The sequence below is a fragment of the Schistocerca serialis genome, chromosome 7, assembly GCF_023864345.2.
Source record: "Schistocerca serialis cubense isolate TAMUIC-IGC-003099 chromosome 7, iqSchSeri2.2, whole genome shotgun sequence".
NCBI lineage: Eukaryota > Metazoa > Arthropoda > Insecta > Orthoptera > Acrididae > Schistocerca > Schistocerca serialis.
In genome coordinates this window covers 178,247,900-178,273,456 of record NC_064644.1, presented here as the reverse complement: position 1 = coordinate 178,273,456, position 25,557 = coordinate 178,247,900, and positions in this window count along the sequence as shown.

The window sequence follows — 25,557 nt, the reverse complement described above, 5'->3', positions numbered from 1 at the left end:
GGAGCAGGGCATTATTGATGAAGCTGTGTTATCAAAACAACGGCAATGCTGCAGCTGCACTTCGAGAATATTGCCGGATGAAAGAATTACGGAAGGTTCCTCTTTCTCCGCCTGCTGTGAGGATCATGATGAAGCAGTTCGAATCAACTGGAGAAATGGGCGTCGCTTCAGGAAGAGGCCGACGACCGGCTACACCACAGGTGGCTGATGAAATTGCTCCGGCAGACAAAGCTGTGCGCTATTCCCGATCGTCAGGCAGACCGCGTGCTGTGTCACGAAAATTGAACATCCCGTGGTCCACTGTACAGAAAGTGTTTTGAACCATTCTCAGATGGTATCCATAGAAAATCCATATTGTACAGCAGCTTGCACCACAGGAACACACAACGACGCGTTGAGTTCGCTCTCCACTTTCTCGCAAGGATTGAAGTTGACGAGGTCTGGCCCTGGACCATCGTACGTACAGCCGAAAGAATTGCCGATTGTGGGGATCTTCACTTCCAGTCACTGTGCATGAAGTTCCTCTGTATGGTGAATGTGTCATCGTATGATGTGCTTTCACGGCTACATTCATCATTGGTCAATTCTTTTTTCAACAGTTTGGCACTCATGGACCAAAGACAAGCAGTGTGACTGGCCAGCGTTACTGCGATATGTTTCGCCAGTATGTCATAGCCGCCCTACAGGAGAGAGACGCACTGGACCCAACAATTTTCATGCAAGATTGGGCCCCACCATACGTCGCTCGTGAACTTTTCCTACTTCTCCGAGCCGGCCGCGGTGGCCGTGCGGATCTAGGCGCTTCAGTCCGGAACCGCGGGACTGCTACGGTCGCAGGTTCGAATCCTGCCTCGGGCATGGATGTGTGTGATGTCCTTAGGTTAGTTAGGTTTAAGTAGTTCTAAATTGTAGGGGACTTATGACCTAAGATGTTGAGTCCCATAGTGCTCAGAGCCTTTTGAGCCATTTTGCTTCTCCGAAACACATTTGGAAAAAGCCGAATTATCTGCCGATCGTTTCCAATGCTTAGCTGGCAGGATCACCTGATGTCCCTGTGATTTTTGATTGTGAGGCTACCTGAAGCACCGGGTTTACCAGGGGAACATTCACACATATGCTGATCTGAAGCGCAGCACATATCTACGGACATACTTCATTCTGCACAGCAGAATGAAATCCTACGTTGTCAGACTCTTCGGGACACTGGTGGGCACTATATTGAGCCCCTTTTGTAAGCAGTAACAGAACTGGTATGTGATGGTACGATGTACCGTAGCAGCACCTTAAAAGTGTTTGAATTGAATTGATTCTGCATTATTTCTCTTCCCCATGTCCTTGACATTAAAATTCTAACAAGTTTGGTCCTCCTACGGTAATTAGTTTCCATGTTATAACATTTTAAATAGGGAAAGTTTAGTTATAACCACCCGGTATTTTACTGTCGGGAAGCTACACGGTGATAAATGATCATTGTAATGAAGTAAGAGAAATCACAGCTCGCACAGAAAAATTGGAATGTTCGTTTTTCCCGTTCACTGGAACCGTGTGCCAGGTACTTAATTTCGAATTGCAGAACCGTCATGTAGTGTTGAATGGCTTGGCAGTCTACACATTTCCGTGAACCGAACAGCTAGTGACGTCATTGGAAACCTTTCCTGAAAAGCATCGCGGTATATTGTTTCCTTTTATTTAGTGACATACATTTCACACATTCTTATGGGCAGACTTAAAATAGTTTTCTGTGGCCCCCAAGTAGCAGCGTGGAAGCTGATTTCGAAATGTAGCGTCAGAGAGATCCTGCAGTGCGGGCATAATTCGTTCGCGCAGTACGGTACCTCAGCGCTCCTGCACTGGGGGTACTGCGCGGGCTCGCTGTCTGTGGGAGTAGCACCCAGTGGCTGCGCCCCGCCTCACACTGCCGGTAGCGGCTGCTCACTCGCTGGCAGGGCGGCAGCGAACACCGCTGACCACTGCCCCAGCCCCACAGCTCACATCCTTCCTCACTACAAGAAGTTTCCCCGTCCTTCTTCCCACTCCTGCGCAGCCGTCAGGCATTAGGCCGTCATGCATTTCTTTGACAAAGAAATATGATCAACATTCGTCAAATTTCTTTGATGGAAATCATTGACGTCGGGTATTACACTGTCGTCATATTTTTCGTCAAATTTCAAGGTGGCGGACAACAACTACCAGTTATTATGCGCTGCCGTTGCTTGTACTGTAATTGCATTGCGTGTGCATTTGGAAGAAAAGCGGCGAAGGAAAAGGAAACATAATTGGGTGAAGACATGGGGATTATAACGAGATAATAAAAGTATTCAGCAAAATTTGTTAAAAGAGCTGCAAGTGGAGGATGCCAAGTCTTACATAAATTACTTATGAATGGATGAAAGTGCATCTCAGTATTTTCTCGTTAAAGTGGATTCTCATATTACAAAACAGAATACTCACGTGAGAAATGCTGTATGTGCAGAAGACAGTCTCACCGTGACACTACGGCATTTTTTAATATAAAACAGGGTATTATATATATTTTTGCATCCCTCCACAGGAGGTTCTTCTCGAACCTTATCTCTCTGGTACCTTACCATGGAAACAGCTGCCACAGTGCTCTATCTGCCATTCTAAACTTTTCTTTAGCGTTTAAAACAATGTCAGGTCGATGAAACACCGGTTTAATTTTACATTTTCTACAAGTTATTTCGTTACTTTTGCGTCAGTCTTCATGTTTTGTTGTACCAGAGCAGAGAGTTTATTTCTTGGATTCCACATCATTGTTGTAATTGATACATATCATGAATTTAAGTGCACAAGTGTCATTAAAGAGCCTTCGTAGAATGCACGACAACTGTGACGTCTTCCGTGACTTCCGCAAGTCTAATGCATGTGCGTTGTGTCTAAAAGCCAAATGGAAACCTCTACCAGCTACAGCTGTATCGCACCCAACTTGTCGTTACGTAAAGTTTTGTATTTAGAACAAAAAAATCAACACATAGGTTGAATTTTGCTTAATTAAGATTGATTCAGCCTCTCTTATTTTCATGGCATGATTTTTCCTTAGCTGTTAGTTTCAGTTAATTGCTACACTTATAGAAGTAGCGACACGTACAATATGCTTAAGTTTTTACAAACAGTCTGGCGCACTTGCGACGTTTAATCTCAATTAGCTTGCACTTTAAGGTGTTATTTTAGCTTTTTGAAAGTTTAGAACTCACGTTGATGTCTCGACGACCAAATTCGACTGATGTGAATCCTATGGAACCCTTCTGGGTCGCTATCGGACGCTATCACCACGTACACAAAGCGGGGGTCCGTTATTTACAGGAATTGCGTGATCGTGTGTAGAGATCTGATGCCACATACCTCCACAAACCTACCAACAAATTGTATAATCGACGGTAAGCAGGATCGCTGCTGTATTGCGTTCCAAAGATGGACCAAAGAGCAATTAAGCAGGTGGCCATAATGTCTTGGCTCGGCAGTGTATACACCATGAGTATTAAAATATTTGTAATGCGTTAAATGTTTTGTCTAAGCTCAAATCATATTAATGACACTTCGTAAAACACAATTCAAATACTTTTATATCCTAATAGTGGATCTAACTTTCTCAGAAACTACAGAGTAAGAAAATATAAATTAAATTTTATATTACCATATTTTATTATTTCAGTTTTGATTTTATAGTCTGTCATCTCAATAGCATGTCAGTCACAGAATTAATTCGAGGCATGGGAGCACAGGGACAACATGCATATGTTATTTCCAAGTTAAACAAAAAATTAACTCCGCACAAACTAAAATATCTCCTGTACCGTAAAATACATCCACATGTACGACCATCACATCAGAATTACATGAAAAGAATACGTTTTAATACGATGTAATATCAATTTTGTATCTACGGTAAGGATTTATACTTAAAGAATGCCATATTCGAGTGGCTTCATGCTACTTGACGTAAGTTCGAGTTCAATGTATGAAGTTCACCTATTCATTCTTGAAGCTGCTGCCGAGTGGGTTTCAGTTCGACGTTTAGTGCTTCCACTGTCAGCTAAGGAACTCTCAAACGCTAGATCTGTGTGACACAAGGTTAGTTTCAGTACCTAGTGTATTTTGAACATAATTTCAAACCTTCTGTAAACTTTTTCTCGCTTTCATGCGTAACGTCATGTATGTAACATATAATCAAACATTTAAAGCTTGCAGGGGAGATGGATTACTTAAAGACTCGAGTGATTGCTGGTCTCTCAGAATCCAGCAGATAACAGCCTCGGTCAGCCAATCATCCACGTGCCTAGCTATATTTCCCGCCCACCTCCATTTGACTTTCACTATGGCCATAATTATGTCTTCTGTTCCAGTATCTTCCTGATTCATTCAGTTGTTTACCCGTTTCTACTAGGAATTTCCAATAAGGATGTCTCCATTACTCGCCGAGCAACCCTCAGATTCTGAACTGTGTTCGTATTATAAGCACATGTCGCACAGCCGTTGTAGGAAACTGCAAATGAACAATGAATATAAAATTTCATTTTCACTCCCTTCTGAGGATTGTATTGAAAACCCTATTTAGTATACCAAACCCTCTTCAGGCCATTTTTTACTTTTCCTTTTATTTCTTTTCCTGTTCATCCAGTCGTCATCTTCATTTGCACTAAATACAAAAACTCATCCAGAGGTTGAATGCCTTCATTGTTAATTCCTATAATTTTCATTTTGCTCTGTCGAAATATATTACTTTAGTATTATTATAATTGATTTTCAGGCCTTCATCAAATTTAGTTTCTTAATTTCATCTAATCATTTCTGGTAGGTATGATACTTAACGTGTCATCAGACGAAGGTGGCTCAAGTACCTTCCTCTAGTGGGTACCTGTTCCTTCTCCATTTCCCGATTCTGGGATCTGGTATCTTGATCCAGGAGAAGCAGAATGTACTATATAATCAGAATTATCCGGACGCTATTAGTGAACATTATTATGGGGTTCGCCCACCTTTCGCCTTTATGGTGGCTTGAGCTCTGCCGGGTACACATTCAGTGAGGTGTCTGAAAGTCTTTGGATGAGAGACAGTTCGTTCTTCCACAAGAGCCGAAACCAGAGAAAGTAATAATGTTGGACGCTGTGGTCTGGAGCGAAGTGGACCTTCTAACTCACGCTAAAAGTGTTCCTTTGTATGCTTCCACATTTAGGGTTTTCTTAAGCGCAGTAAATTCTGCCGAAATTTTTACAAAGGACAAGACGGTGTTTAGAAAGGATAGATTGCATGCAACCGGTGGTGGAGTGTTCGTCGCTGTTAGCAGTAGTTTATCCTGTAGTGAAGTAGAAGTGGATAGTTCCTCTGAATTATTATGGGTGGAGGTTACACTAAACAACCGAACTAGGTTAATAATTGGCTCCTTTTACCGACCTCCCGACTCAGCAGCATTAGTGGCAGAACAACTGAGAGAAAATTTTGAATACATTTCACATAAATTTTCTCAGCATGTTATAGTCTTAGGTGGAGATTTCAATTTACCAGATATAGACTGGGACACTCAGATGTTTAGGACGGGTGGTAGGGACAGGGCATCGAGTGACATTATACTGAGTGCACTATCCGAAAATTACCTCGAGCAATTAAACAGAGAACCGACTCGTGGAGATAACATCTTGGACCTACTGATAACAAACAGACCCTAACTTTTCGACTCTGTATGTACAGAACAGGGAATCAGTGATCATAAGGCCGTTGTAGCATCCCTGAATATGGAAGTTAATAGGAATATAAAAAAACGGAGGAAGGTTTATCTGTTTAGCAAGAGTAATAGAAGGCAGATTTCAGACTACCTAACAGATCAAAACGAAAATTTCTGTTCCGACACTGACAATGTTGAGTGTTTATGGAAAAAGTTCAAGGCAATCGTAAAATGCGTTTTAGACAGGTACGTGCCGAGTAAAACTGTGAGGGACGGGAAAAACCCACCGTGGTACAACAACAAAGTTAGGAAACTACTGCGAAAGCAAAGAGAGCTCCACTCCAAGTTTAAACGCAGCCAAAACCTCTCAGACAAACAGAAGCTAAACGATGTCAACGTTAGCGTAAGGAGGGCTATGCGTGAAGCGTTCATTGAATTCGAAAGTAAAATTCTATGTACCGACTTGACAGAAAATCCTAGGAAGTTCTGCTCTTACGTTAAATCAGTAAGTGGCTCGAAACAGCATATCCAGACACTACGGGATGATGATGGCATTGAAACAGAGGATGACACGCGTAAAGCTGAAATACTAAACACCTTTTTCCAAAGCTGTTTCACAGAGGAAGACCGCACTGCAGTTCCTTCTCTAAATCCTCGCACAAACGAAAAAATGGCTGACATCGAAATAAGTGTCCAAGGAATAGAAAAGCAACTGGAATCACTCAACAGAGGAAAGTCCACTGGACCTGACGGGATACCAATTCGATTCTACACAGAGTACGCGAAAGAACTTGCCCCCCTTCTAACAGCCGTGTACCGCAAGTCTCTAGAGGAATGGAGGGTTCCAAATGATTGGAAAAGAGCACAGGTAGTCCCAGTCTTCAAGAAGGGTCGTCGAGCAGATGCGCAAAACTATAGACCTATATCTCTGCCGTCGATCTCTTGTAGAATTTTAGAACATGTTTTTTGCTCGAGTATCATGTCATTTCTGGAAACCCAGAATCTACTATGTAGGAATCAACATGGATTCCGGAAACAGCGATCGTGTGAGACCCAACTCGCTTTATTTGTTCATGAGACCCAGAAAATATTAGATACAGGCTCCCAGGTAGATGCTATTTTTCTTGACTTCCGGAAGGCGTTCGATACAGTTCCGCACTGTCGCCTGATAAACAAAGTAAGAGCCTACGGAATATCAGACCAGCTGTGTGGCTGGATTGAAGAGTTTTTAGCAAACAGAACACAGCATGTTGTTATCAATGGAGAGACGTCTACAGACGTTAAAGTAACCTCTGGCGTGCCACAGGGGAGTGTTATGGGACCATTGCTTTTCACAATATATATAAATGACCTAGTAGATAGTGTCGGAAGTTCCATGCGGCTTTTCGCGGATGATGCTGTAGTATACAGAGAAGTTGCAGCATTAGAAAATTGTAGCGAAATGCAGGAAGATCTGCAGCGGATAGGCACTTGGTGCAGGGAGTGGCAACTGACCCTTAACATAGACAAATGTAATGTATTGCGAATACATAGAAAGAAGGATCCTTTATTGTATGGTTATATGATAGCGGAACAAACACTGGTAGCAGTTACTTCTGTAAAATATCTGGGAGTATGCGTGCGGAACGATTTGAAGTGGAATGATCATATAAAATTAATTGTTGGTAAGGCGGGTACCAGGTTGAGATTCATTGGGAGAGTGCTTAGAAAATGTAGTCCATCAACAAAGGAGGTGGCTTACGAAACACTCGTTCGACCTATACTTGAGTATTGCTCATCAGTGTGGGATCCGTACCAGATCGGTCTTACGGAGGAGATAGAGAAGATCCAAAGAAGAGCGGCGCGTTTCGTCACAGGGTTATTTGGTAACCGTGATAGCGTTACGGAGATGTTTAGCAAACTCAAGTGGCAGACTCTGCAAGAGAGGCGCTCTGCATCGCGGTGTAGCTTGCTCGCCACGTTTCGAGAGGGTGCGTTTCTGGATGAGGTATTGAATATATTGCTTCCCCCTACTTATACCTCCCGAGGAGATCACGAATGTAAAATTAGAGAGATTAGAGCGCGCACGGAGGCTTTCAGACAGTCGTTCTTCCCGCGAACCATACGCGACTGGAACAGGAAAGGGAGGTAATGACAGTGGCACGTAAAGTGCCCTCCGCCACACACCGTTGGGTGGCTTGCGGAGTATCAATGTAGATGTAGATGTAGAAGGGGACTCCACCCTAACCACGAAAAACATCCAGTACTGTAACAGGGCCTCCTTCGTTCTTCACTGTTGGACCACACAAGATGGGAGGTAATGGTCTCCAGATGTTCGCCAATCCCAAACCTTCCATCGGACTGCTAAGGGTGTAGTGTGGTTGATCACTCCGAATCATTAATTTCCAATCATCCACTGCCCATTGGCGTCGCCCTTTACACCACTTCAAATGACGCTTAGCACTGGCCACAGAAATGTGTGGCTTATGAGAAGCTGCTCGACCGTCCTTTTTAAATCCCTACGCACAGTCATTGTGCTAGCTGGACAGTTGGTAACACTCTGTAAATCACGCGTGATATTTTGCGATTTTTCACTATCACCCTCCACGCTGATCGACGGTTCCTGTCCGTCTGTACATAAATTCTGACCGGTCTTCGTTTAGCTTCGGTTGTTCCTTCGAAATTCCGCTTCACGATCACATCAACAGTCGACTTGGGCAGCTTTAGAAGGGTTGAAATGTCCCTGATGGATTTGTTACTCAGGTGACAACCAAGGATTAGTTCACGTTCGAAGTCACGAAGTTCTCCTAATCGATCCACTCTGCTATTACTATTTCTCTACTGCGAAAACGATATTACCCACGTTTACAATGACCGGTCAGCCTCTCGTGACATAGTGGTCAATTCCGCATTACACAGGGGTGTCCATATCCTTCTGATCAAATAGTGTAGTTTTCGTGATGTACAATATTGTCCGCCTCCTCCTCCAATTCCGATTTTTTCACTATCAGAACGTCTCATGGCATGCTTCCTAATAGTTGGAAAAATCTCTCTCAAATGTCTAAAGCATACAAATGGTCAACGTACTATCTTCAGAGCTTCCACGTTCTGTAAAACTGTACTTGGCGATGTAACATATTGCATGTACCATATCAGTAGTACATTCCAATTAAATCAGGGCTGTTAAGGCTCACCCTCTCTGCTTATACGGTCGACACATCTCAAATTAAAATAAATCAACTTATTAGACTTTGATAATTTGTCCAAAACACCCATTTCCCCCAGGCCAAGTAAGTATTACACAGCACATCTTGTATTAGGACTGTTTCAATCACTACGTTAAATCACTGTATGAAACGCTCATCTGGTTAGCGAAAGTGGTAGCTCACGCTCTACAAAAAGCAAAGATTTGAGTTTGAGGCACAGTAGAAAACAGTCTTAGTTTGTCTTAAATGTTCATTACATCGTACAGGAGTAAAGATATTTTGTCACCTTCGGATATTTTGTCGTTCAGAAGCACTTCGTGTCTACAAGAATGGTCTTATCGCCGCACGAGCCTCTGCAATGGCCTCAATGTGGAAACTGAAGTTTCAGTGAGCATTTGGTACCTTATCTGTCACACGTGATACACACTGATTCTTCGAATGATCGCTTCAAGGTCTGCAGCTCGTCGAGAGCACGACCCGTGCAAAGAGCAAAAGCTGTTATGTTTTAGTTTAGTTTTTTTATTGATTGCTTAATGAAGTAGGATCAGTTTATTCTATCCCATGAGATTTTTTTTTTTAAAGCCAAAAAACACTTATCAGCTACTGAAGCAACTGTATCTTAGGATCAGTTTATTCTATCGAGTGAGATTTTTTTTAATAAGCCAAAAAACACTTATCAGCTACTGAAGCATATTGGTGGAATAAGAAAGTGAAATCTGGTAAAATAGTGAAATATAGATAAACGATCGCTTTTAGATTCACATTCAATTATTTTAATGATAGCGCTTATTAGAACACAGAACTGCTTTATTATCTATGCCTCGAAGTGAAGACATTACTATCTATGACTAAGGAATGACGTCATTGTTCAAAGCTGACGGGTTGTATCCCCTGCTTCACTAGACCCTTGTTCTGAGACACCATTTTAGGAGAGGCAAAGATAATGCATCGTGTTGTTTACTAGTAAAAATGGAAACGATGCTGTAAATTGCCAGTTACTGCTATTATTAGAAATGACACAAGCCTACTGAAGGCTAAGCACAATAACAGCAATTCGCTGTCAGAAGGCTCCCTAAAAGCTTAAATAGACAATATTTCAAAAGTACGTCAGCAGCGCGAAACGTGTGATGTTCACGTTGCAGCAGTATCTAATACGTAAAGTGTGTCTTCAATCTCTGCAGTTGCATTCCGGGAAACTATAGCTCGGAAAAATAACAACCTTTAACCATCTACACCACCACAAACACACAACACAATTCTCTTCTTGGGAAGGAAGAAGGTGTTTCTGTTATCAAACTATCACTTAAACTACAAAGGGACATGGTCTGCTGGTAAGTAAACATTTGATCAAAGATGGTAACAGCGAGCGATGTGAAATTTCCAAAGACAATGTCAGAGTCGATATCTCGCAAAATAAATGTAACAAATTACCACATAGTATGAGACATTTCACGCTCTGGTAGCAGAAATTAAATAATGCCACATCTAAATTGTGTGTGTATCTCATTAAAATACATGCTTATCGTAATATAAGCAAAATCGCTACGAAAATTTCATTTATTATACCTTCCTAGGACAATTACCCATCAAATTACGCCTAACGCAAGACACTGTACTACCAACCTCCGGACCTATAAATGCTGAATAAATGTCACATAATGAATCAGAGTAATGCTATTGTCTATAACGTACAGGTATATGCAATGAGGCGACGGAAGTCATGGGATACCACCTATGACAGTGTCAGACCTGCTTTTGCCTGCCATAGTGCAGCAACTCGACGTAGCATGCACTCAACAAGTCCTTGGAAGTCCCCCTCAGAAATACTGAGCCATGCTGCTTCTCCAGTCGTCCACAATTGCGAAAGTGTTGAAGGTGCAGGATTTTGTGCACGAACTAACTTCTTGATTATGTCCCATAAATTTTCCATTGGATTCTTGTCGTGCAGTCTCATTGGGCATATCATTCGCTTGAAACGGCCAGAATGTTCTTCAAGCCAATTGCGAGCAGCTGTGGCCCAGTGATATGATACATTACCATCCATAAAAATTCAATCTTTCTTTGGGAACGTGAAGCCCATGAATTGCTGGAAATGGTCTAAGATAGCAGAACATAACCATTTCCAGTCAGCGATCGGTTCTGTTTCACCAGAGGTCCGGCCCTTTCGATGTAAACAGAGCCTCCACCATTATGGAACCACCACCATCTTACACAATGCCTTGTTTACAGCTTGGGTCCATGGATTCCCTTGGGTCTGCACCACACTCTGGTACTACAATCAACTCTTACCAACTGAAATGAGGACTCATCTGATCAGGCCATGGTTTTCCAGTCGTCTGCGGTTCACCCGGTGTGGTCACCAGCCCAGGAAATGGATCCAATGCCGTGCTGTTAGCAAAGGCATTCGCGTCGGTCGTCTGCTGCCCATTAACGCCATATTTCGCCACACTCTCCTAACGACTAAGTTTGTTGTACGTCCTGCATTGATTTCTGCGTTTATTTCAAGCAACAATGCGTGTCTGTTAGCACTGACAACTCTACGCAAACGCCGCTACTGTCAGTCGCCAAGGGGAGGCCGTCATCCGCTGTGTTGTCCATGGTGAGAGGTTATAACGGTACAACCTCCCCCTAGATTCATATGAAATGTTTGATACCACTTTTTTATGCTTCCAGGTGGTTTTCGGACGATTCAGTGCTTCCTGGATACTTTTATGTGTGTTTTGGATGCAGTATTCAGTTCAGTTTGCCAAAATACAGTTTATTATTTGTAAACATGTATAGAATATTCTGGAAGGACGTATATCATCGTAATTGTTTATGGATTGTTGTCATTAACAAAATTATGCACACGTTCCAAATCAAAAACCTAGTTGAGAAGTTGAAGCAAGAGATAGTTAGTAACAAATGTTAAGAGGCTGTGGAAATGTTGGTATAAGTGGCTGGCGCCTCCAATTATCATAATTGCAGTTGATTGGTGGATTGACACAGAGAACCTCACTATCTTGAGAAATTGCTTAAAAATTATTACCAAGTGATGTATTTTCATTTGTTATCTATTTTTATGTCCTCTGTAATTAATTGTTTTTGTTGTGGTCTTCAGTCCTGAGACTGGTTTGATGCAGCTCTCCATGCTACTCTATCCTGTGCAACCTTCTTCATCTCCCAGTACCTCCTGCAGCCTACATCCTTCTGAATCTGCTTTGTGTATTCATCTCTTGGTCTCCCTCTATGATTTTTACGCTCCACGCTGCCCTCCAATACTAAATTGGTGATCCCTCGATGTCTCAGAACATATCCTACCAACCGATCCCTTCTTCTAGTTAAGTTATGCCACAAGCTCCTCTTCTCCCCAATTCTATTCAATACCTCCTCATTAGTTATGTGATCTACCCATCTAATCTTCAGCATTCTTCTGTAGCACCACATTTCGAAAGCTTCTATTCTCTTCTTGTCCAAACTAGTTATCGTCCATGTTTCACTTCCATACATGGCTACACTCCATACAAATACTTTCAGAAACGACTTCCTGAGATTTAAATCTATACTCGATGTTAACAAATTTTTCTTCTTCAGAAACGCTTTCCTTGCCATTGCCAGTCTACATTTTATATCCTCTCTACTTCGACCATCATCAGTTTTTTGCTCCCCAAATAGCAAAACTCCTTTACTACTTTAAGTGTCTCATTTAGTAATCTAATTCCCTCAGCATCACCCGACTTAATTCGACCCATTATCCTCGTTTTGCTTTTGTTGATATTCATCTTATACCCTCCTATCAAGACACTGTCCATTCCGTTCAACTGCTCTTCCAAGTCCTTTGCTGTCTCTGACAGAATTACAATGTCATCGGCGAACCTCAAATTTTTTATTTCTTCTCCATGGATTTTAATACCTACTCCAAACTTTTCTTTTGTTTCTTTTAATATCCTTTGTAATTACATTTCTAATTAACTCTCCAATTGTTTACACTACACAATTTTCCGAGTTTCAAAATTTAAGGCCGTATTTGTAAATTTTACGGATAAAGCAAGAGATTTGTAATGTCATTGAATGTTAGTAACCAAACCCAAACTGTCATTAATTATATAACTAAAGTAATACAAGAGACATTATTGTAATTAAAGTTCAGATTGATATTTTTATATTTAAAACTGCAGATAATACTAAAAAATTATGTAATAAGATATTGTATTTTATACCTTATTTGGCTGAAAAATCAGTTTCTTTACGTTTTGTAAATTTTATCTGTACAAAATTAATAATGGGTTACTTTTAAATTTATTGTTAAAATTCTATATAAAGCGATGCAGCGAGGCTGCAAGTTAGTTGTTGAGTTGTTGTTTTGTCAGTCAAAGAAATCTGTGAAGTATGTCAGTGAGTGTTTTGTTAACGTGGCGAGTATGCAGTTCATTCGTCAATGAATTTTGTGATGTTGGAAACTGTTATATTCTTTTATTAAATCTTGTGCAAAGCTTAGCCGGCGAAATGCAAAAATTACAGATATCTCAGGCTAGGCTTGAAGACAATGTCCAAACTTTAACCACCCGCGTGGATAATGTGGAGATAGATGCACGGAAAGGTATTGACGCATATTTGGAAGTGCAAGCTCAAAAAGTAGAAAAAGAATTAAATGAATGGCTAGAAGTAAAGGATCGCGAGATATCTGCAAAGATTGAAAGCGACGTAAAAACAGCTGTAGAACAAGCGACGGCGGCCGCGAGTGTAAATATTGACGCTAGCGCTGCCGCACTACATACCGAATTAACACAGATCAAATCCCGTGTGACTGCGGAGTTGCCAAATTGGCAACAGGAGGTCGCGCGGAGACTGTCTGCGTTGGAAAGCAATGTAAATAGTGGCGGACAGATGAATCCGACTCCGCCTACTGACTACTATAATAACGCAGACTGTAAGCAGGGTGCGAGTGCGCAACCGCAACCTAATGTGAATTACGGGCACGAACAACACGCGATACCGTGCAGCGCACATCACGAAGTAATGAATGTCACAGAATGTAGCAATCAGATGTGCAAAAAAGAAGACAATGTAATAAAACACAGAACATTCCAACCCTTCAATAGCGAAAAACGAAATGTCCACCCTGTGGTATTTATTAAGAGTTTCAGGAATGTGTTTCCCAGGACATGGACGGAAAGACAAAGAATACAGTTCGTGGTCTCCTTTATTCAAGGTGACGCGGCACTGTGGGCCACCGACGTGTCCGAAAAATGTCTAACGATGCCACAGTTTGAAGTTGCATTTTTGCAAAAATTCTGGTCCCATAGCGTCCAAGAACGACTACGAAAGGAGTTGTACAGTCCAGAAATGTACAATCCTAAGATGGGAACGTTACGCAAATACACTCCTGGAAATTGAAATAAGAACACCGTGAATTCATTGTCCCAGGAAGGGGAAACTTTATTGACACATTCCTGGGGTCAGATACATCACATGATCACACTGACAGAACCACAGGCACATAGACACAGGCAACAGAGCATGCACAATGTCGGCACTAGTACAGTGTATATCCACCTTTCGCAGCAATGCAGGCTGCTATTCTCCCAGGGAGACGATCTTAGAGATGCTGGATGTAGTCCTGTGGAACGGCTTGCCATGCCATTTCCACCTGGCGCCTCAGTTGGACCAGCGTTCGTGCTGGACGTGCAGACCGCGTGAGACGACGCTTCATCCAGTCCCAAACATGCTCAATGGGGGACAGATCCGGAGATCTTGCTGGCCAGGGAAGTTGACTTACACCTTCTAGAGCACGTTGGGTGGCACGGGATACATGCGGACGTGCATTGTCCTGTTGGAACAGCAAGTTCCCTTGCCGGTCTAGGAATGGTAGAACGATGGGTTCGATGACGGTTTGGATGTACCGTGCACTATTCAGTGTCCCCTCGACGATCACCAGTGGTGTACGGCCAGTGTAGGAGATCGCTCCCCACACCATGATGCCGGGTATTGGCCCTGTGTGCCTCGGTCGTATGCAGTCCTGATTGTGGCGCTCACCTGCACGGCGCCAAACACGCATACGACCATCATTGGCACCAAGGCAGAAGCGACTCTCATCGCTGAAGACGACACGTCTCCATTCGTCCCTCCATTCACGCCTGTCGCGACACCACTGGAGGCGGGCTGCACGATGTTGGGGCGTGAGCGGAAGACGGCCTAACGGTGTGCGGGACCGTAGCCCAGCTTCATGGAGACGGTTGCGAATTGTCCTCGCCGATACCCCAGGAGCAACAGTGTCCCTAATTTGCTGGGAAGTGGCGATGCGGTCCCCTACGGCACTGCGTAGGATCCTACGGTCTTGGCGTGCATCCGTGCGTCGCTGCGGTCCGGTCCCAGGTCGACGGGCACGTGCACCTTCCGCCGACCACTGGCGACAACATCGATGTACTGTGGAGACCTCACGCCCGACGTGTTGAGCAATTCGGCGGTACGTCCACCCGGCCTCCCGCATGCCCACTATACGCCCTCGCTCAAAGTCCGTCAACTGCACATACGGTTCACGTCCACGCTGTCGCGGCATGCTACCAGTGTTAAAGACTGCGATGGAGCTCCGTATGCCACGGCAAACTGGCTGACACTGACGGCGGCGGTGCACAAATGCTGCGCAGCTAGCGCCATTCGACGGCCAACACCGCGGTTCCTGGTGTGTCCGCTGTGCCGTGCGTGTGATCATTGCTTGTACACCCCTCTCGCAGTGTCCGGAGCAAGTATGGTGGGTCTGACACACCGGTGTCAATGTGTTCTTTTTTTCCATTTCCAGGAGTGTATTTCTAAAAGTATATAAACAAAACCAGGTACTGGGATGACCCAATGTCCCATCGTGACATAATCAGATTAATAAAAATGAAGTTGCCCAGTGAAATTAAAAGATATTTCATCAATGTGCCGGAATACGATATAGAACCATTCATGGAAATAGTGGATTCTGTTGACTTATTGATCGAAGATATAAAAACCGAAAACAAGTGGAACCATGCAGGCTGTAATCAACAAAAAGCCGATTACAATGGCAGCCACAGTAACGATAGTAACTTAGTACCAAATGGTAACGGGAAAAGGCAAGAGCACCGGCAACAGAATCGAGGCACAAACAATGGCAATGGTTATAACGGCAACGGTTATAATCGTCAAAATCGGAAGAGACATCATGATTACTAATGGATATATCCATTACTAATGGATATAATGGTAACGGCAATCCGCAATGGCGGAACAACCGAAACCAGTGGCGTGGTTGTAATGAACCGACACCACAGTGGCAACAAAACACAGCGCCACAATGGAACGCCAACCCAGGTCCGTCACAGAACATGTCAGGGAGTTACAACCGACCACCGCAAAACCAGAGCCATACACAATATCAAATTACACCATCGGGAAGGCAGGGTGGCCAACCCAACAGTAGCACCAACAACAACCAGAACCACAATGTGAGGTTAGTGGAAGTGACAGACAATTGTCAACCCACTAATGCTCATCCGTTACACTAAAGACAGCCACAATACGCTCTCCGTTGTTGGCTGCAGGACGGTGTAGTGAGGGCACATTCACGGATGACAGCCATAAACTTTGTATGCTGAGATACAATGAGGGAATAAAAATAGAAAAGGAACTTGTAGACATACCGCAGAAATGTAACCGGACCGACAAAAGTGTTGTGCAGGCTATATTGCAAGCAGATAGTACGGAGCACAAATAAAGATAATAGTCGATACCGGTGCGTCAACCAATGTCATGAGTGCAAATTTTTACAAGTACTTGAGTCAAAATAATAGAATACCAGTATTGCCAGTGAAGAATTGTCATGTAACAGATGCAATAGGTGCACAATCTCATATCATAAAGCACCAGGTGCAAGTCGAGTTTACGGTAGGAAATGAAGCAATGAAAAGCTCGTTCCTAGTAGTTAAGGGATTAGGTGTTGCTTGCATCCTGGGGATGGAATTTTTACGCCAGAGGGACTTAAAAATCGACCTCTTGTGCGGGGAAGTAAGCCTTATGAATGAGGGTAGACGGGTAATTTTGCAGTTGTTGAGGACACGGGAAGTGCACGGTAAATATTGCCGGAGCTTTCAGTCTACATTCGAAGGAATACAGGTAATGAATTCATATTCTGACTTAAGTACAAGACAAGCATATTATAAAGAGTTTATTACTGAAGGCAGAGAGGAAAAAAGGAAACAGATAGCCATGAAAGTCAGGGAGTCAGAACATTTGACTGAAGCACAACAAAACGAACTGACTCAACTACTCACAGATTATGAGAATGTGTTTTCGAAAAAACCCGGTGTTATCGAGGGCTACACCTGTAACATCGAAGTGGTACCTCACGATACTTTCTGTCACGCAAACTACACCATCCCGTGGTCAAAGAAGGAGGCAATTACGAAAGAAACAAGAAAAATACTTACAAAGACTTAAAGAAGTTCGCTCAGTAGAGTAACTTTTACATATGTGAATAATAGGTTAAGTTTATAGTGTATTTATCTCTGTGTGTGTAAATGTTTAGATTTTAGTGTAACATTTAAAGACAATGAGGCACACAAGATTAGTGCGATTCAATTTTGTAGATGTTAAAGAATAATAGTATTTTTAAGCAATTGCATTTTGAAAAAAAAAATGAACGTAGGTTTAAGAATATTTTGCAAATTTCATGTTTAAAAATGCTTTAAAAAAAATTCAACAGCATTTAATGATGAAAGAATTTTTCATTAGTGTGTCATGAATATTTTTGAACTGTAGTAGTAATGCAACTTATGAAATTCAATATTATAGTGTATATGTCGTTCCATGTATTTATGTCTATACCGATCTTGAAATATGCTCAATCATAATTTACTTAACAATATCAGTACAGGGTGTACATCACCCAAGGTACCTCATGTGTTGTGGTCAAGGTACAAAGCAAATCAGTAAACGCGACTACCGCTAAGCACTGTTAAAATATATTGCCATCTGCTAAGGCAGAGATTTGCACGAATTTGTAGTGTAAACAAAAGTCACAAATCTAACATTAATCTAGGAACTTGCACGCTAGGCCTAGATTATAAAATGTCTACAATAATGCGAGAGGCAAAGTTTTGTAAAGTCGAGCCTGGCTCTGGAGGGCAAGTACGCAATGAGTGGGCAGACATGACATGGGGACTTACCTCAGATGAGACGGAAATACAATTGTATAGTCAAAAAATCTGAAGGAAAGTACGACTCTAAGTGGAAAATGAAAAGGGATAATTAGTGCGAGAGACTGGTAAAATCCAGCACGAGCCAAAATCCAGTTCAGACTGAATGAAATACATTAGTGTTTGTGAACTAATCGAAACAGTTACTTTAAGCAGTGTGAAAAACTGTGAAGGTGAAACTGTTAACGTGAAGTGAACCCACAGTCAATATTTTTGGGTCAGACTGTAATTTGAGTGAGTACAATAATGCGAGATTGGAATGCGATGCGTGGACTGTTGCAAAACAGCGACCGCAGAAACGGCGAATGTTTGTGCTAAGCTCGTATTGGGACACTCACCAGTGCCTGCGAGTGCGGCGAAAACATAAATAATTTTGTCAAGACAAAAACTGACGTGTAATGGAAACAGTATTGTATCAAAACTGCATTCACGGGAGAAGATCCATGTCATGTATTCTGCGGGACAGTGCTGGCTTGACACTCGGAAACTGGCGAAAACTTAACAACAACTGCCTCATTAATAAATGCTTCTTTCCCACTAGCGTAACCATCTGCAGCGGGGAACAAATATTACGTTGGTTGTGTGTATGTTTCATGTACTACGTTGGAGATGCGTAGCAGAGCTAACTCCTGCCAACAAGCGCGGGGGGGCGAATATCATCCCACTCCGCCACGCCCGGGCGAGACAGAAGCGCATCGCCAACCGTGCAGCCGATCAGCTGATTCTGACGTTCCGCGACGGCCAGAGACACGCTGGCGTCGAGCGGGCGTTGACCTCTCCGCAGCCGCCGCGAACGCCGAGCACCGAACACACCAACCGACGCCGTCGCGAGCTAAACGTCGCGGCGTAGATCATCAACGACACCGCAATCAATTGTTAGTTTCTTTGCATAGTGCAACAAAAAAATATTTGTAATGTATGCACATCCTGTACTCCAATGACATCCCAGAAACAATTAAGTGAAAGTGACCAAAGCAGTTAGTCTGTCGCTCCGCCGAGGTTTTCCCCAGGGTTTCCCTACGGCCGCGCCAAATGGGGAGCGAATAGTTGACACCCCTGGGACTTCAAGTTTACAGACTAACTCGTGATTGTATACCTTTGAACACTGCAAAAGTTGCAATCCTAAGAAGAAGCAGCCAAAATGAAACTAATTGTATTCTATGTCCTTTTCTTTTGAACATAACTGTATACATAACCAATTGTATATTACATTGTTATGTAGATAACTTCATCTGTATTACACTTTGCGTGCAACACACCTCAGTAATTACAACGGTTTAAACATACGATGTGACATATGTAGACTGTGAAAGAAAAATCTGCGTGTGGACACTGTGGACATGAAAGAGGAAATATTTATGTCAAAAAACACGAACATTTTTTTTATGACATAAACATTTCGGGGGGCAATATAGCGCCCCCAGTGCTATATTACGAAAAGACTTAAAAAACAATATTTATAAAGAAGAGACATTCAAAAATTGAATAATATATTTTTATCATGTAGCCGTAAGATAATAATTTCTCTATTCGATAATGCAAAGACATACTTTATGACAAAATGATCTAAAGAGACGACAAGATAAGCTCTTTTGTTAATTTTTTTAGTCGTCTTGGCTTCCTCTTTTGTCTTGAGTGTGTATAGACGGACATCTTTCGAGTGCTGACAAATGTAAGCATATTTGTATGAATTAAGCAGATAATATATTAATTGAATACTATTGTGCACTTTTAATTTGTAAGAGGTGATCCCGATTTCATGTCCGCCTTCCTTGAATTAACCTGCATTCAAGTAATTCACAGTTCAACAATCGCAGCTGCCGATGCAGCCAACGACGCCATTACGTGGCAATATTAACTTATGAAAAATTAGCGGAAGCGAAATACTCGCCCGCTACTAACATAATATTAATTTTTCTCCACAGCCTATAAAGGCACATTTGCATGCCGAGTGTGAGTTTCCGCGGAAACGCGAAATACTAATTAAATAAATAATCAGTGACAAATAAATAAAGCCTATGGCACACAACTGCAGCGCTGTGTCGCTGATAAAACAAAAGCATAATTACGTTACTCTTATGTTTGATTAAGAAAGGGAGAGCTCTGGTAGAAGTGGTGCGAGAAGCACGTATTTTTATTTTATTGTCTGGCACACCGCCATATTTCATGTTATAGAAGAATACTGCGAGTTGCAACCACACTAGGCACTCGATTCTGTAAAGAATTTATATTTATAAAAGTAAGTAGGATTATGAACTGTAGGCTTATTCATTGAATATATCTGATTTAACTAACTGTGTAACTTTTTTATGTTTAGTAGACAATCACCTCTGTACGACGTATTGGCATGGCTGGCAAATTATTGTAATATTGAGATTTAGATTATGAGTCCGCACCTACCGCAGCAGTCTTTGGAAACGATTTAATTACGAAGTCCGATTATTCAGTTTTATTTCACGGTCAACTACGAGTAACATTGCCTTTACGGAAAAGCCATTGTCAAGCGTCTGATAACGAATAATCAAACGTCCACGTTCCAGATAAGCGAACACAATTGCAATCACAATCACCATCATACAGATAGAATAATCAATATCTAAATAACAATATATTTTTATTTAATTTATTTTATTTATTTTATATTGGCGACTGCGTGTCGGACTTGTTATTTTGTCATTTGTTACATTGTTCTCTTTGTTTCATGTAAAAAATCAACTTTCTGGACCTGGACGTCAATGTATGAGAGATAACAAAATCTGAAGATATTTTCCAATTCTGAAATTTTGCGGGAAGACGCAATGAAACTTCCAGCAAAATAAGGTAAGACGCAGCATCTTTGCATTGGTAGGCTTGACCAGACGTATAATTCAGTGTATTAGCTTTTCAGTAAATTCTGTAGTGTTTCTTTTCTGCATAACAGTTTCAGTGATAAATTTCATTCTCAGTACTTTTCCCTAAACAATAACGTATGCAACAATACCAATACACGAGTGTACAATATGGCTGACTTCTGTACGATATCATGTAACATGGCCAGCAGCCATTACCAATAATCTCAAATTCAGTTTATATTTTTAAATTAACAGACAGCCATTGTTGCTACGAGCGATTCATGCTCAACTACATTTTATTTTAAAATCAGTGTCAAAAATTTTCTTGAAACATATATCACGTGTGGCATGGTAATAACTAGAAAACAATACGCAAAAATGGAACAGCAAGGACGTACTATTCAGACGCAATCCGACTCGGACGTGAGACAAGTGTTAGAAAATGACTTTACGACAGCAACCGGTAGTGACGATTCATCAAATATTGACGCAAGTGTTGACGAAAATTTTGACGATAGGCCGTCCACTACAAAAATTTCAAAATCTCAATCAGAGCCCATGTTAATGCATGACGTCACGTCTAATGACGCGGCGGGGGCAGAGACCTTGCAAACGGTAAACATTGCCGACATGTTACAAATGCTAATGAAACAAAACGCCGAAAACATGGCAACCTTAAAGGCACAATTAGAGACACAAAATGAACAGTTAAAAACACAAAATGACGAAATCAAATCTGATCTCATAGCAATCAAGATAGGTAATGACACTTTATGTAAGCGTGTGGAACTTATAGACGCCACACTGACCAAACAGATGACCGAACTCAGTACTAAATTTTCCCAGCTCAATACGAGACAAGAAAAGACTACAACTGACGTAGCACTTTTACAGACACAAGTAAAAAACCTTAATGTCACGTGTGAAGTTCTTACTGAACAAATTCAAACATATCCTTCAGTACATGACAATCTTGAAAAACGAATTACTGACGTACAGAATAAATTTGACAATGTTGAACAACACCTGACTGACATCTTACAATCAGATGCCACAGCTCATTTTCAAAATATTAATAAAGAATTTCATGATTGGGTTGAGAACAAAGACAAACATTTTGATAGATGCTTACGTGAAAATTTACCAACAATTGTGCACGACTCCGAAGCGCAATACATTACTAATAACAAACAGCTGATCAGTGACGCAGTACAATCCGTCACTGCACCCATGAGACAATTCACCGATCAACTACAGTCTGAATGTAACGAAAATATCAGTCAAAATGTACAGTTCAGAAACCAATATACATTCGAGTATGATACACACATTCCGCACACGACAAATACACAGGAACAAAACACACCACGACTACAACACATACCACGATGTGGAAACACAAACACAAGCTATTATCATGGTAAACCACAGCAACAAAATCGTAATTACTCGCCAGCTGAACATACCAGTAATTACAGTGGAATAAATCCATATCACAATGCGAAGGAAGATGAAAGCTTAATGAAACACAGGCAATTTCAGATTTTTATCCCAGGAAAACGAACCATTCATCCGGTGATTTTTCTTAAATCTTTTAGTAACGCATTTCCACGCACTTGGAGTGACCGGAAAAAGATTTCATATATTGTCGGTTACATCCAAGGCGATGTAGCTGTCTGGGCATACAGTCAAGCTGACGTATGTACCACGTACAGTGAGTTTGAGCGTGCTTTTCTGAACAAATTCTGGTCGCAATCCGTCCAGGAGCGACTCAGAAGACAAATTTTAGAACCTGAAACTTTTAACAGTAAAAATGGTAACTTACGCAGCTATTTTGAAAAATACTTGAACATGGGACATTTTTTAGACGAACCAGTCGCAACGCGTGATATACTCCGTGCGTTGAAGGCCAAATTGCCTTTCAACATTAAAGAAAAACTCCTACATATCCCGGATGACGATTCAGATTATTTTTTAACAGCTTTAGATTCGGTTGACATGTTACTTGAAGATCAGCGCTTCGCGCGGCAAAACAGCAGCCACAATGTTTACACTAGTGGTATGCAAAACATGCAGGCTTGCCAACTCAATTCTGGCGCGCCCACAGTTGGATACGCGGCACAACAAAAACAGCAAACTCACATGCCGTCTCAGTACGGAAATCAAAATCAACACGCGTATTCCAATACAAACAATAGTTACAACAGTAATAACATTTCATGCGGCAATCCATACAAAAGGCACCGCGGTAATAACTACAACGGTAACAACGGATACAAAGGTAATAACAAAAACACAAACAGAAATAGAAATAATAGTAACTACGAGCCAAGGCAGCATCAAGGTTGGACTCGTAACGATCAGTACTTTCATTCAAACTCTGCTTTACCACAGCAGCCACCAGGTCAAAATTGGAGCATACCTTACGACCGACAGGTAAGTTATAATGCGCAACAGCAACAACAACCGCAAAAGTTTGGAGATCATAATAGGCAATATCCGAATGTGAATATAATAGAAATGACACCTGATGCACAACCTCAATCTGTGTCAGTACCTAGTACAAATGATAATCCAAAAAACTAGAAACAGTCACTACTTTGCCCCAGGTCGTGGCTGAAGAATTCTTGGGGGGCGACTTCAATGTTAATCAGTTATTTGACACCACACTTGAACAACAGAATAATGATATGCCGAGTAATTCTAAACAAAAACTACCTGTTTTATTTATAAGATACAACCACAATAACAATATATCAGATGAACTTTTACAAGACAGTACACAATGTCGTTTAAACACAAATGAAATTGTTTTAGCATCTACTACTGGTGTAGTAGGTGGGATTCCAACTACTATTATCCTAGATATAGGTGCAGCTGTGAGCGTTTTGTCTTTTAATTTCTATAAAAAGATGTGTGAATTGGAACCTGTGCCTGAGTTTCCTGCCCAAAACTGTAAAATAACTACTGCTCTAGGTAATAAGTCATGTAGGGTTACGAAGCAAGTTTTTGTAAACGTTAAAATAGGTAATGGAACCGTACAATGGCCATTCCTGGTTGTACAAAACCTTGTGACAAATTGCATATTAGGAATAGATATTATGAGCGAGAAGGACTGCATTATAGACTTCTCCAAAGGTAAATGTATTTTAAATGATAAAGGCAGTGTAATTATTATTGATTTGGACAGGAGAACTCTAAAGCATGACAAACACTGTACAGGGTACAAGGTTCAGATAGTACTTGACAATGACATTCAAGACATGCAAACACACTCATCTGACACAGAGCTAATGGACTTGAAAACATTGCTTGATCATAAGATAAGTCAAGCTACAGCTCTCAGTGTACATGAACGTATAAAACTACAGGAAGTGTTATCCAAATATTTACAAGTTTTTACCAAACGATTAGGTGTTATCAACATGTATGTGTACAAGATTGAAGTTAAGCCTCACAAGATCTTCTACCATAAGACATACAACGTACCGTTATCTCAACGACCTGCTGTGTGGCAAGAATTAAAACAAATGTTAGACTGGAAGGTCATTGAACCATCCACCTCACCTTATTGTAGTCCTCTACTTGTTGTCAAAAAATCAAATGGAAGCATTAGGTTAGTGTTAGACGCACGAGTAATTAATGAAATAATTTTACCGGTTCACACAAAACCTGAAAATTTAGAAGAGCAATTACAGAAATTTCTAGATGCAAAATATTTTTCCACAATAGATCTCGCTAATTCGTTTTGGCAGGTGGGTATCACTCCTGATTCTCGGAAATATACTGCATTTATGTTCGGGGGGCGTACCTATCAGTTTTGTGTTCTACCCTTCGGACTGAATGTCAGCTCTGGGGTATTCATTACAGCCCTGGATACCGTGCTTGGCGACGATTTAGTTGAGACAGTCACACACTATGTAGATGATATACTGATAGCTACACAATCTTGGAATGAACACGTTGACACTCTTCAAGGAATTTTAGAAAAATTTGCACAAGCTGGAGTCACAGCCAACCTAAAAAAATCAAAATTTGGTTGCATTGAGATAAAATATTTAGGACATATCATTAATTCACAGGGCATACGTCCGGATCCCAGTAAATTAGATGCTATCAGAAACTTTCCTAGCCCTCGAACCAAAAAGCAGTTAAAATCATTCCTTGGGCTATGTTCATTTTTCAGACGTTTTTTGCCACAACCACTTTTGAACAGTAAACATCTGCTAAATCTACTCAGAAAGAATCAAGTTTGGATCTGGTCGGAACAGTGCCAGAATGACTTTAATACAATTAAACATGCTTTAGTGAATGCTAACATTTTGAGCCATCCAGATTTCAATTTAGATTTTTGTATGACTTGTGACGCTTCACGTACTGGCTTGGGCTGTTGCTTATTTCAAGTTGTAAAGAATAAAGAGGAGGAACAGATAAGAATTATTGGGTTTGCGAGTCGCACTCTAACTGAATGTGAGCGTACATACTCCACTACTGAGTTAGAAACACTTTCCATAGTATGGGCATTCAAGAAATTCAATTATTATTTATTTGGAAAACATACAGTAATTTACACCGATCACCAGCCCTCACATTTTTGTTAACTTGTAAACTTGTACATCCTAGACTATCACGATGGGCAGTTACACTTCAGAACTACTCTTTTG